This window comes from Mauremys reevesii, linkage group 2 (assembly GCF_016161935.1).
Source record: "Mauremys reevesii isolate NIE-2019 linkage group 2, ASM1616193v1, whole genome shotgun sequence".
Classification (NCBI taxonomy): domain Eukaryota; kingdom Metazoa; phylum Chordata; order Testudines; family Geoemydidae; genus Mauremys; species Mauremys reevesii.
The window spans coordinates 202,183,712-202,195,878 of record NC_052624.1 but is presented as its reverse complement, the minus strand read 5'-3'; the positions used below and the strand labels follow the sequence as shown (position 1 = coordinate 202,195,878).

Here is a 12,167-nt window from a genome sequence, read left to right as displayed (position 1 = left end):
AAATATCACAAATTTAAAATACAATTTCTCAAACCCTTCCATGGCAAAAGCCAACTGCGGGGTCCTGTTGAGAAGCTGTGAATCTACCCTTCCCAATGGTGTATAAGTATAAGTGTGTGTGTGTGTGTGTGTGTGTGTACTGCATATACACAGACATACCCCATTAAAATGAGTCATAATTGCTTGCAATATAGGCTTTGAGACATTAGTTTATTATGCAGCAAGACACACTTCTTTCTGACAGTTAGATCTGTACTTGCCTTCTCTGTACAGTCCATAATCTCCTATTTTGTTTTGACAGCACTGATTTTGTCATGTCTGGTATGAGACTAATTACAGATGAGATAGGTACATAGAGACATAATCAATAATAAGTAAGTCTATATGAAAGTGTTCAATTTAGATGTCTGTCTTCTGGCTGATATAAGTTAATTTACGGTCTACATGTTATACAGCAGATAACATATCCTGTACACTCTACTCCATTTTGTGTCAATGTCCAACAATGTGTCATTGCTAAAGAATGTGCCCTTTTCAGAACTAATGAAACCAGAGATGCACCACAGATACTTGAAAAAAATAAATAACCATGATAGTGTTTTTGTAGAGGGGCAAAGGGAGGTTGTTGGCTCATGAGATAATTTGTTTGGCATTAGTACCAGTTCTAAATGGTGGGTGGACTATCCGCCTTTCCTTCTTAGGCAAAATTCCCAGTGACTCTAATGGAAGGTTTTGTGGAGAAAAGACAAAGGGGAGTGGAATCTAGTTAATATTTTACTGATGACAATAAATAATGCTTTTTCTAATAGCAAACGCAGTAGTGATACGTAATTGGTATTAGGAAGGCAATAGGTATATCAGCCTTTTAAAGGAAAACTATCATCTTGAACTTTTTTTAATTTGATCATTTAAAAAAATGAGTTTTCTGATAGAGGGTCTCTTTATTAGTATTTTCTAAATTAAAAAATATTCTTTGGGAAAAATAATCAGGATTTTTTTCTTTTCCCCTGTTGATGTTTAGAAGGCTCTTTTGAGCAGGAAAAGCATCATATTAATTATGTTGAATGGTAACCCCTCCTCTTTCTTTTTGTGCACATTCCTTCCTGCTGTCTCTCTAGTTTCAGTTTTGCTGCTGCTATGATTAGTAAAGATCCTCCTGCAGTGCCTGTGGAAGATAATCCATCATCACCAAGGCAGTGAAATTGGCTGACCCCACCCTTATCCTCCTGCTCAAATTGAAGAACCAAGTTTGTGATGTTTTATTTTGAAAGAAATTCTATGAATCTGAGCAAAGGTTATTTTATTGCACTATTTAGAAGTCCCAATTCTTTTTAAAAGAAACAATATTTGCTGTTCTCTCTGCACTACAGTAAAGCTCTGCCTCTAAGAGTGAGCAAAACACTTAAAATAGAATTAAGTGTGAGGATCTGATAGATGTACTAGAGAGAGTTCTAGCTCAGATCTCTTGTGTGCAGTTATGTGACAAGGCAAAGTTCTTCTTTCACTAGGTTTGTTTCTTTTCTGGGCATTTATATTTTTTTGCATTCTGATTTCACAGAATATGAAGGGACCTCAGGGGGTTATCTAGTCTAACCCCTGCTCAAAGTAGGACCAACCCCCAGACAGATTTTGACCTTAGTTCCTTGAATAGCCCTACTCAAGGATTGAACTTACAACCTTAGCTGGTCAATGCTCAAACCACAAGCTATCCAATTATTCTAATGAATGCTTAGCTGTATTTGGAACCCAATTCTGAGCCTGCAAGCAAGGCTCAAATAAAATGACTTTGCTTGAAGGGGAGATAGTCTCACTCACAAGTCAAAAGCAGGTTCCAGATCACCCAGACATCTGGGCTGCAGACAGTTACTGCTGGAGCTGGGGAGAAGGAAAGGCAGACATAGCTTGCTTCCTGTGTGGGTTTTGCACAAAGGCTCACTGGCCTTTTCCCTGGTATGTCTTTCCACACAATGAGCTAAGGAGAAATCTCCTCTCTGGTGTGCATGGAAGTATGGTTTTCCCATTACTGTTCCCTCCCTGTCTCCCAGTCATGATGCATCAGACATGCAATTTTTAAGCTGCTTTTTGCTCTTTGTTTACATGCATCAGGCCCCTGTGGATGTGGCTGTTAATCCATTTGATAGATTTATCCCATGGTCACGATGGATTGTAACTGTTTCAAGGAATGGCAGAGAAAGTGAATTTCAGCAGGTTTATTATAGTTCTTATCAAATAAGCAGATAGACAGACAGGCTTCACTATAGCTAAGAACTAATTTTCATCGCCTACACAATATATATACACTCAGTCATTTGCATAAACAAGGCAAGCAGAATGCTTCAGAGGGTTTTCTGGATATTTAGTCTGCCAGCCTGCTGCACAGCATAATTGTGAGTTCACTTTTGAATAGAGTAAAATATTAATCATACCATGTCAAATTTTTCTCTGGTATGATTCCACTGAAGCCAATGGAGTAACACCAGGAATGTATTTGTCTTGTAGGCTCATACTGAATACTTTTGTCTTGGTAATTTGGCGTGCTAATTTTCTTGCTGTGGGATTTAGTGCATCTTCAGTCCTTGTTACATACAGGAGGGTTCTTTGCTTAAATGTGAGCTTGTACTGTTATATGAATTATAAAGCCAGATTTTTGATGGATGTATTAACAATAGCTTCCTTAAAATGGAAAGGTTCATTTAAATAAAGGTATATTTCCTCTTAATCCTATCCTTTCCTGTCTTCTCTCTGACTAGTACAACTCCATTGCCTTCCAACTTCAACGTGATTTGCAACTACTCTCTCCACACCTTCCTGATACAAGTTTTCACAAGGTCCTGTCACTTTCTCACCTAAAATCTGCTTTCCTCTCTATTCTGCGTGCTAAACAATCAGTCTGTACCTTAATCACTTTGCCTCTTGACTGCTGTAATATCTTCCTTTCAGTTCTTCAATCATTTCTTCTCTTTAATCTAACCAAGACACTGGAGCCAAAAATCTTTGTTTCTTGCTACTTTGATAACGGTATGTACCACTCCTTGAATCCCTTCACTAGCTTCTGTTTTCTTCTGTACAAAGTGGAGTTTTGTTGTCTGCATCTCCAAATCTTGGCTTCCATCTTTACCGCTCTCAGTTTTCATTTTCTTTTACACCTGCCCTTGTGCCCAGTGCACTGCCCAATCATTTCTCCATAGCACTCCCTTTGGTTTTGTCTAGGTTGGAATAAGAGGTCATGGTTGACACTGTGTCAATCACAGCATTGCTGTAGCATGTAGACACAAGATAATACTCTTTAACACATGTTAACTTGTTGTTGTCAAGTGTAGCAGGGGAAATTGCTACAGAAGAACAGCCTATTAGATGGGTGTTGAGGGAAGGAAGAGAAGTATTGATTAAATGGATCCTCCTTAGACATCCACGTGCAAATCTGAGTATTAAGAACATAAGAATGGCCATACTGGGTCAGACCAATGGTCCATCTGGCCCAGTATCCTGTCTTCCTACAGTGACCAATGCCAGGTGCTTCAGAGGGAATGAAGAGCAATGGTAATCATCAAGTGATCCATCTCCTGTTGTCCATTCCCAGCTTCTGGCAAACAGATGCTAGGGACACTTCAGAAAATGGTTTTGCTTCTCTGCCTATCTGGGCTAATAGTCATTTATGTGCCTATCCTCCATGAACATTTTTTAACCCAATTTTATTGTTGGCCTTCACAACATCCCCTGGCAATCAGTGCCACAGGTTAACTGTGAATTGTTTGAAGCACTTCCTTTTGTTTAAAACCTGCTACCTATTAATTTCATTGGATGAATCCTGGTTCTTGTGTTATGTGAAGGAGTAAATAAATAATACTTCCTTAATTCACTTTCTCCACACTAGTCACGATTTTATAGACCTCTGTCATATCCACTCTTAGTTGTCTCTTTTCCAAGCTGAAAAATCCCAGTCTTTTAAATCTCTCCTCATACTGAAGCTGTTCCATATCCTTAATCATTTTTGTTGACCTTTTCTGTACCTTTTCCATTTCTAATATATCTTTTTGAGATGGGGCGACCAGAACTGCACTCAGTATTCCAGGTGTGGGTGTACCTTGGATTTATACAAGTGGCATTATGACATATTTTGTCTTATTATGTCTTATCCATCTATTTGTGAATATTGTGTTCCTGACTGTTCAGCTGATCAGACTGTTCCTTGAGCTGGTAAATTTTTCAGGTCTTGGAGAGTGCTGCAATGGAGGTGAAGTCTGTACTGATGAGCCCTGACTCCACAATGCAAAGAAGTAGAAGCCATTGGCTAAGTCTTTTGAATATCATAGCTGCAGTGGAGTGACTGGGAGAAAGGAAAGAGAACCAGGCCCCGGACCCAGAATATCTTTACAGCTAATGAACTGCTTTATTCTAGTAAAGTCTGAAATCAAATGCAGAGGTAAGTCCCTGAGGAAAAAGGGAAAGTTGCCAAGGCTTCTGGAAACTCCAACTTAACACAAAATCAGGGCCAACGGAAGGTTGTTGGTGGGAGAGATACAAGCCAGAAGGCTGCCAAAGCTCAAATCCAGGGTAGAGAAAGCTGACTGTAGGAGAAACCCTATTTGAAGATTGAAGAAAACCCAACGTAGTAGCTCAAAACTACGTTACACTTGTGTAATGATATTTTTATGGAGTATTAGTGATACCTGCTTTTTGTATGTGTGCATGTGCATGCATACATTGATTAACATTATGGATTCTTGGCATTTTTATATGTGTGTGTGTAATATATAAAATAGAACATAATTAAGTGTTGTACTTGCAGACTCGATCAGGACCCGAAAGAGAATCTGAACTGTAAAACGTAAAAAGAACTGAGTTCTGTTCTACTGTGCAGATTTTGTTTCAGTCTGGTTGAGCCCTGCTTAGTTCAAGCTGTTGTTATGAGGAAGTGATGGTTTACATCTCCCATCTCATGTGTATTGGAAAATTGGCAGCACTACCTTGTAATTCATCACTTCTTGTGAGTCTGGGGACAATTTATCTTGAACTGCAGGGCAAAGAATTATGCTAAGATGTGAAAGCAAAATGTCGTGTTCCTCTGAACTGAACCAACTTTACAAGAAAGAGCAGACAGAAACTTTGTCTAAATATTCTACAGAGTTGGAGATTTTTTTATAGACATTAAATTGTATAACTCAACTTTGCACCCTTGAATGCTTCACATCTAAATTGTTCTGCCTTCTGATTAATTCTATGTCTGTTTGTGAGGAGATGAGTCGTGATCAATAATATATACTTAAATAAAGGAAGCTTTTGAATCAACAATATTCGCAATTAGGAAATCTCGATAAAGTTTCATTTCTGCCTTAAAGTTGCAGTGTGCATTCCTCCCAATGACAGTATCATAATGTAGTATGTGATGATGATAGGGATCTTTAGAAAGCACAATGCAAACTAAACAATCCTTTAATAATATAGCAAATGCACATTGGTAATGTGGTTAGTATTTGATCAAAGGCTAAATAATTACTCTTTTTAATGGCAAGAGTTTGGTTATTTACAAAACCAGAAATGGTTGCTAATTTATGAGTCCATTGCTCATCACATATTTTTCATACAATTTAAAATTTTCCCAAGTTCCTCAAGAGAGGTGAATTTTAAGATATAACTAATAGTCCGTCTTGCATCTTGTGTTTCTCACTTACTTCTAGTCATTCATGATGGCATGGGGGGTGTGTGTATGTGTGTGTACGTGTGTATGTGTGTGTGTACACACCACACCCTCTGCTGTGTAGGATATCAGACCTTCTCAAGTATGTGTCGTAAATTACTTTTTATATACTAATGCAGCTGACAGTTTCTCCATTAACTAGAATTGTATTTTCATGTAGATTGTAATATACAATTTAGACTGTGAATTGCCTCGGGGAAAGAATTATGTCTTTCTACTTTCTTCTGCAAAGTGTGTCACATATTTTTGGGTGCTAGAAAATAATAAAAGTAATAATAATAAATAATTTAAAGAGTAAATAATTAAGAGTTTTAAAGTTTTGAGTAGATAGAATTTTGGCTAGTGATTATTATGACTCAGGAGATATATATTTGTAGTTCCTCTGTATAAAGATGCCTGCAAGACTGGGATAATGCTAGCACTCAGATACCACTGCCATGTAACCAGGACCTTGAGATCTTCTCAAAAAATTAGCCACAACCATCTTTCTTCTGTTTTGACTATCTTTTATTAGGTTGAAAACAAAGCCTAATACTCTTCTTTCTCACTCTTTACAGGGATTTGTGATACAATACCAAGATCTGTCTCTGGCTTTCTTCACATGGGTTCCTAGATGGTGACTCCATGATTTTAAAAGAGTAGATTTCTCATCTCATCCACCCGACGCTACACCTTTTAATTCTCTCCATCATCCCAGAACTCAAAAGGTAACCTCTCTGACACCTCTGTCATGCCCCCAGAACCAGACTTTCTTCTTTCCTCCCAAAGCTGATAGCAACAGAATATCATTATTTTTTCAAAAGGAAGTGTTCCCCCCCCCCCGTTTTTTCCTTCATTATGCAGCCTTTACTTCAGTGGGACTACTCACATGCTTAAAATTAGGCACATGCTTAAATTACTTTGTAGAATCAGGCCCTTAGCTAGGTAACATATTTTAAAGCATTGTTCCTCCTAATAGCATATATCATTTTGTCTCGTCACCTATAATTTCATTGTTAGGGACTGCATTTAAAAGTCTTCTTGTCATTATCTGTAGGTGGCAGAATCTACAATGTAATATACTGTTCTGGATCTGTCTAAGTCTCCTTTCCTCCTGATTGTGCTATATGAGCCTCAAAATCTGCTACATTTTGTTGGACCTGCAGCTACCTTTAGCAAAATTTTAGCAATTTTACCCATCTATCCAACAAGACAGATTTATAAGTAGAGAGCCAGCCATCAATCTGAGGAAAATCTCTCCCACTTGGGAATAGTAATGACCCTTGTGTTCACATATTACTGTGCCTTGGGCTATAATATTTTCACTTTCAAAAGTCCCTATGTGTTTCATACATTTCTTGAGTACAGGAAGAAACCATTTCTGAGACAGAAAGAGTCTTTATTCTGACTCTAAGTGGTTAAGTCATCATATCACTAATGGAACAAAAACAGCTAAGCAGGGGCCTGCTCTGTTTTGTCACAAAAGACAGACACTGGCCATACTGGTGGAGATTATCATTATCACATATTACCGAGCCAAGAATAATAGAAGTGTTCCATTTTACATCATATCTTGCTCTAATATAAGCAGATCAAGTTTCTATTTTGATTATTCTTTAATTTAATCTTTTAGTAGAAAGCTGGTATTTAAGTATTCATTGGACAAAATAATGTGAATCACCTTTGTAATTAAATAGTACATAACAAATAAAACCAGGAAATTCACTGTTACCTATTATGGATGCCTATTTACTTACTCATGTTTTCCTTTGTTAATGAAGTGTTGACTGAATTACAACTGTTATATCATGAAAGATTGCCATTTCTAACAAAGACCAAAAGAGGAAAGAGTGCCAAATTAAAAGTCTTTGTTTCATATATATGTGTGTGTGTGTGTGTGTGTGTATAATTTGTATACAAATTATACACACACACATGCACATATTATACACACAATACATCCAAATACATTTGAAAAAGTGGTTTAAAATACAAACAATCATTAATGGAATAAAAACAGCTCAGCAGGGGTCTGCTCTGTTTTTCCCAACATTGCATAACACATGAACCAAATCTTGAATTGTCTTTACCAAAATTCTCACACTTTCCATCATAGAATCACAGAAATGTAGGGCTGAAAGGGACCTCAAGAAGTCATCAAGTCCAGCCTAGTCTGCTGAGGCAGCACCAAGTAAACCTAGACCAGTGGTTCCCAAACTTGTTCCACTGCTTGTGTGGGGAAAGCCCCTGGCGGGCCAGGCCGGTTTGTGTACCTGGTGCATCCACAGGTTCAGCCGATCGCGACTCCCAGTGGCCGCGGTTCGCTGCTCCAGGCCAATGGGAGCTGCTGGAAGCAGCGCAGGCCGAGGGACATACTGGCTGCCACTTCCCACTGCCCCCATTGGCCTGGAGCAGTGAACCATGTCCAGTGGGAGCCGCGATTGGCCGAACCTGCAGACGCGGCAGGTAAACTGGCCTGACCTGCCAGGGGCTTTCCCTGCACAAGTGGCGGAACAAGGTTGGGAACTGCTGACCTAGACCATCCTGACAGGTATTTATCCAGCCTGTTCTTAAAATTCTCCAATGATGGGGATTCCACAAACTCCCTTGGAAGCCTATTCCTATTCCCGTATAGTTAGAAAGTTTTCCCCAATATCTAATCAAAATCTCCCTGTGTGGAGGTCCTGAAGGGGTTAATGTATGCCTGAGAGGTCAATTAACATACCTGGCAGAACCTGCAAGAGAGAAAGCTCTTAACTGATAATGAAACCCAACTGATGAGGGGCTGGGTAATAATTCTAAAGCCAGGAAGCTTGTATCAGCAAGAGGAAGCAAGGAGTCTACAATCACTCCCTGGGGGATAGAAGAGGTAGCAAGTGGTCCAAGGAGGAAGCAAGCATCCTGAGGGAGTAGACCTTGGCTACCAGCTACAGGGTCTTTGAGCTGGAACCCAGGGTAGAGGTTCCCCTACTAGCCACCAAGGAAGGTGTGGTGAAATCCCCTGAGGTAAGGCGTATAAGTATTATGGAGCCCAGAGACACATGGAAGACCTGCTGTAAGGTCATTGGACTATTGCCTGGCTGGAATCTCCAAAGCATGTCATCCAGAGGGCCAACCTGCTTGAAGAGAGACCACTGCTGCAATGGAGCTACCATCATCAGGGGGCCCACTGTGAAGAACAGCTGCTACACCACACCTGGCCATGAGGAGGTGCTCCTGTGAATCTCCCTTGCTGCAGATTAAGCCCATTACCTGTTGTCCTACCTTCAGCAGACATGGAGAACAATTGATCACTTTCATTGGGACCCCCATCAGTCTTCTCTTCTCAAGACTAAACATGCCCAGTTTATTTAACCTTTCCTCATAGGTCAGGTTTTCTAAACCTTTTATCATTTTTATTGCTCACCTTTGGACTCTCTCCAATTTATCCACATCTTTCCTAAAGTGTGGCTCCCAGAATCGGACACATTACTCCAGCTGAGGTCTCATCAGTGCCAAGTAGAATGGTACAATTACCTCCCAGGTTTTACATACCACACTCCTGTTAATACACCCCAGAATGATATTAGCCTTTTTTACAACTACCTCACATTGTTGACTCATAGTGAATTTCTAATCCACTATAATCCCCAGATCCTTTTCAGCAGTATTATCACCTAACTAGTTATTCCCCATTTTTCAGTTGCACACTTGATTTTTCCTTCTGAAGTGAAGTACTTTGCACTTGTATATATTGAATTTCATCTTGTTAATTTCAGACCAATTTTTAATTTGTCAATGTTATCTTGAATTTTAATCCTGTTCTCCAAAGTTCTTGTAACCCCTGCCAGTTTGGTGTCATCCAGAAATTTTATAAGCATACTCTCCACACCAGTATCCAATTCATTAATGAAAATATTGAATGGTACCGGACCTAGGACTGGTCCCTGTGGGACCCCAATAGATACACTCTCCCAGTTTGACAATGAACCATTGATTACTGCTCTTTAAGTACAGTCTTTCAACGAGTTGTATACCCACCTTATAGTAATTACATCAAAATCGCATTTCCCTAATTTTATTATGAGAGTTTCATATGGGTCTACATCAGAAATACTAAAGATATATCATATCTACTGCTTTCCTGCATCCACTAGGCTGGTAACCCTGACAAAGAAGCACATTAGGTTAGTTTGGCATGATTTGTTCTTAACAAATTGGTGCTGGCTTACAAATTGATTGTACATGCTTACAAATTGATTGTTTAATAATTTGTTACAGTATCTTTCCAGGTATCAAAATTAGTCTGACTTGTCTAAATTCCCTGGATCCTATTTATTCACCTTTTTAAAGATAGGTACTATGTTTTGCTTTCTCCAGTCCTCTGGGACCTCAACCATCCTCCATGTATTCTCGAAGATAATTGCTAATGGTTCAGAGCTTGCTTCAGCTAGTTCCTTAAGTACTCTAGAATGAATTTCAGCAGGCCCTGCTGACTTGAATACATCTAACTTATCTAAATATTCTTTAACCTGTTCTTTCCCTATTTTGGCTTATATTCCTTCCCCCTGTGTTATTAATATTATTTGTGTTGCGAATCTGGTCACCACTAACCTTTTCAGTGAAGACTGAAGCAAAATAAGCTTTAAACATCTCAGCCTTCTTGATGTCATCAGTTATTAGCTCTCCTTGCCTACTAAGTAGAGGACCTACACTTCCCTTCATCCTTCTGGTGCTCCTAATGAATTTAAAGAACCTCTATTTGCCTTCTGTCTCTTGCTTGATGTAACTCATTTGGTGCCTTAGCCTTTCTGATTTTTAGAGCCCTGCGCAGATACAAATTTGTTTCCACAGATCCATGAGGAACCCGCTGCTCCCTTCCACGCATCAGTCTGCGTCTCCTATCTGGGAGCGTGCAAGCCACTTGGACACACGAGTGTGACCAGGGACAGCTGCTGATGAGCCTGGTGCCTTCCCCAGTGGGCGAGGCTAAGGCCGGGGCTGTGAGAAGTACAAACATACTGGAGGAACTACCAGCAAGCAGCGGCCACATGTGTTGCTCCTTTCACTGTGGAGGCTCCCAGTAGAACCCTGCAGCTCCGTGGATACCGATTTATATCTGCATCCACAAATATAAATTTGTATCCGCACAGAGCTCTACTGATTTAGTCTCTATATGGTGCACTGAGTTTGAGTTCTAAATATTGCATACTGATGGGCAAGGAAGATGATCTTAGCAAATGCATTTTGAATGGACTAGGAGAGAGGCAATTTTTCTTTTGACAAGAAATATGAATTATGGAGGCGTCCCCAGAACCTTTGTCATATCAAGCCAAGAAGCAAAGATATTTCTTAAGATTTTTTTCACCTGAAAAATTATGCTCTAGTGCATATTTCTTGAATGCCATATTGTAAATATACAGTTCTTGGAGGATATTTTGTTTAATAAGTCTTTTGTGATCATGAGAAATATATTTATATGACTAACTATGTCACATATTGTTTGAATTAAAACAATTGGTTATTTGGGTTCCGCAGTGTTCACGAAGCCAGGCTTGCTGAGTTTAACTTCCGAAATTAAACCAGGAAGGAAATCTGCAGTTTCACCCTGAGAGAGAGTGAGACCATGTTGTGTCTGGACTTTGGAAATGAGAGTCAGGATGTTTTGGGGCTATGTTGAAATGAAATAAAAACTCATATATAAACCATTACCCTAAAGACAGCATTTTATGCATCATAGAAAAGCTTTCAGTTAACTAGATAGACTGAAACAGTTGTGATCTGAAATACTGAGCTGTTAAAACTACTTAACATGAAAGAATTATGCACCTGCATGTAATTAGAATGATTCATTGCTACGAAGGTTGCATTATGGTGTATAACATGAATAAATGAGCTAGGAAGACATATTATCATGCAAAAGGAATTCTAGAAGAGCGTGTTATCATTTTGTAGCAATTGAATTGCAAGTATAGGAGGAAATATATAATAAAAATGGGAAGGTGCATGGATAAAAACACTAATGTCAAAGTTCATTCTATTTATGAGGCTCTTTGCAATATACAGCTGATGTATATATTAATGTTAAATAAAAATTACATCCATAAAATAAGCTGTTTAACACTCTACTAAAATATTAATCCATTTTTAAGCTTTCACTTCAGGAATCAAACAACTAACAGTTAATGAAAATCAAGCTTAGTCATTTACTTCACATGAATGAGAACTTGCACATCTGGCACTACAGAAGCAATCTGTGTGCAGAAGAACTTTGCATGGTTTGAGCAGAACTTATTATTACTAAATGTTCATACTTAGAGCATTGCCTAGTAACGTTTTCATAACAATTCTAACATAAAAGATAGTACAAAAGGTTTGTTGGAAATTGTTATTGTTTCAGAGATTATACAAAGCTGGTTTGCTGAATCTGTAGTAATAGCAATTACCATCTAACACATTTGAGGGTTCTTCTGCCAGTCCTCTTCTCAACTACCAGTATGGAAAATCAGCT

At 38.9% G+C, this 12,167-nt stretch overlaps 1 long non-coding RNA gene across 1 annotated transcript; it reads left to right on the top strand.

Annotated features, from left to right (window-relative positions):
- The first annotated feature begins 1,121 nt into the window (after nt 1-1,121).
- Nucleotides 1,122-10,926, top strand: LOC120399604. Its single transcript, XR_005595250.1, has 4 exons — nt 1,122-1,247; nt 4,211-4,423; nt 6,256-6,405; nt 10,511-10,926. It is a non-coding gene; the product is annotated as an uncharacterized LOC120399604 (long non-coding RNA).
- Nucleotides 10,927-12,167: the final 1,241 nt, after the last annotated feature.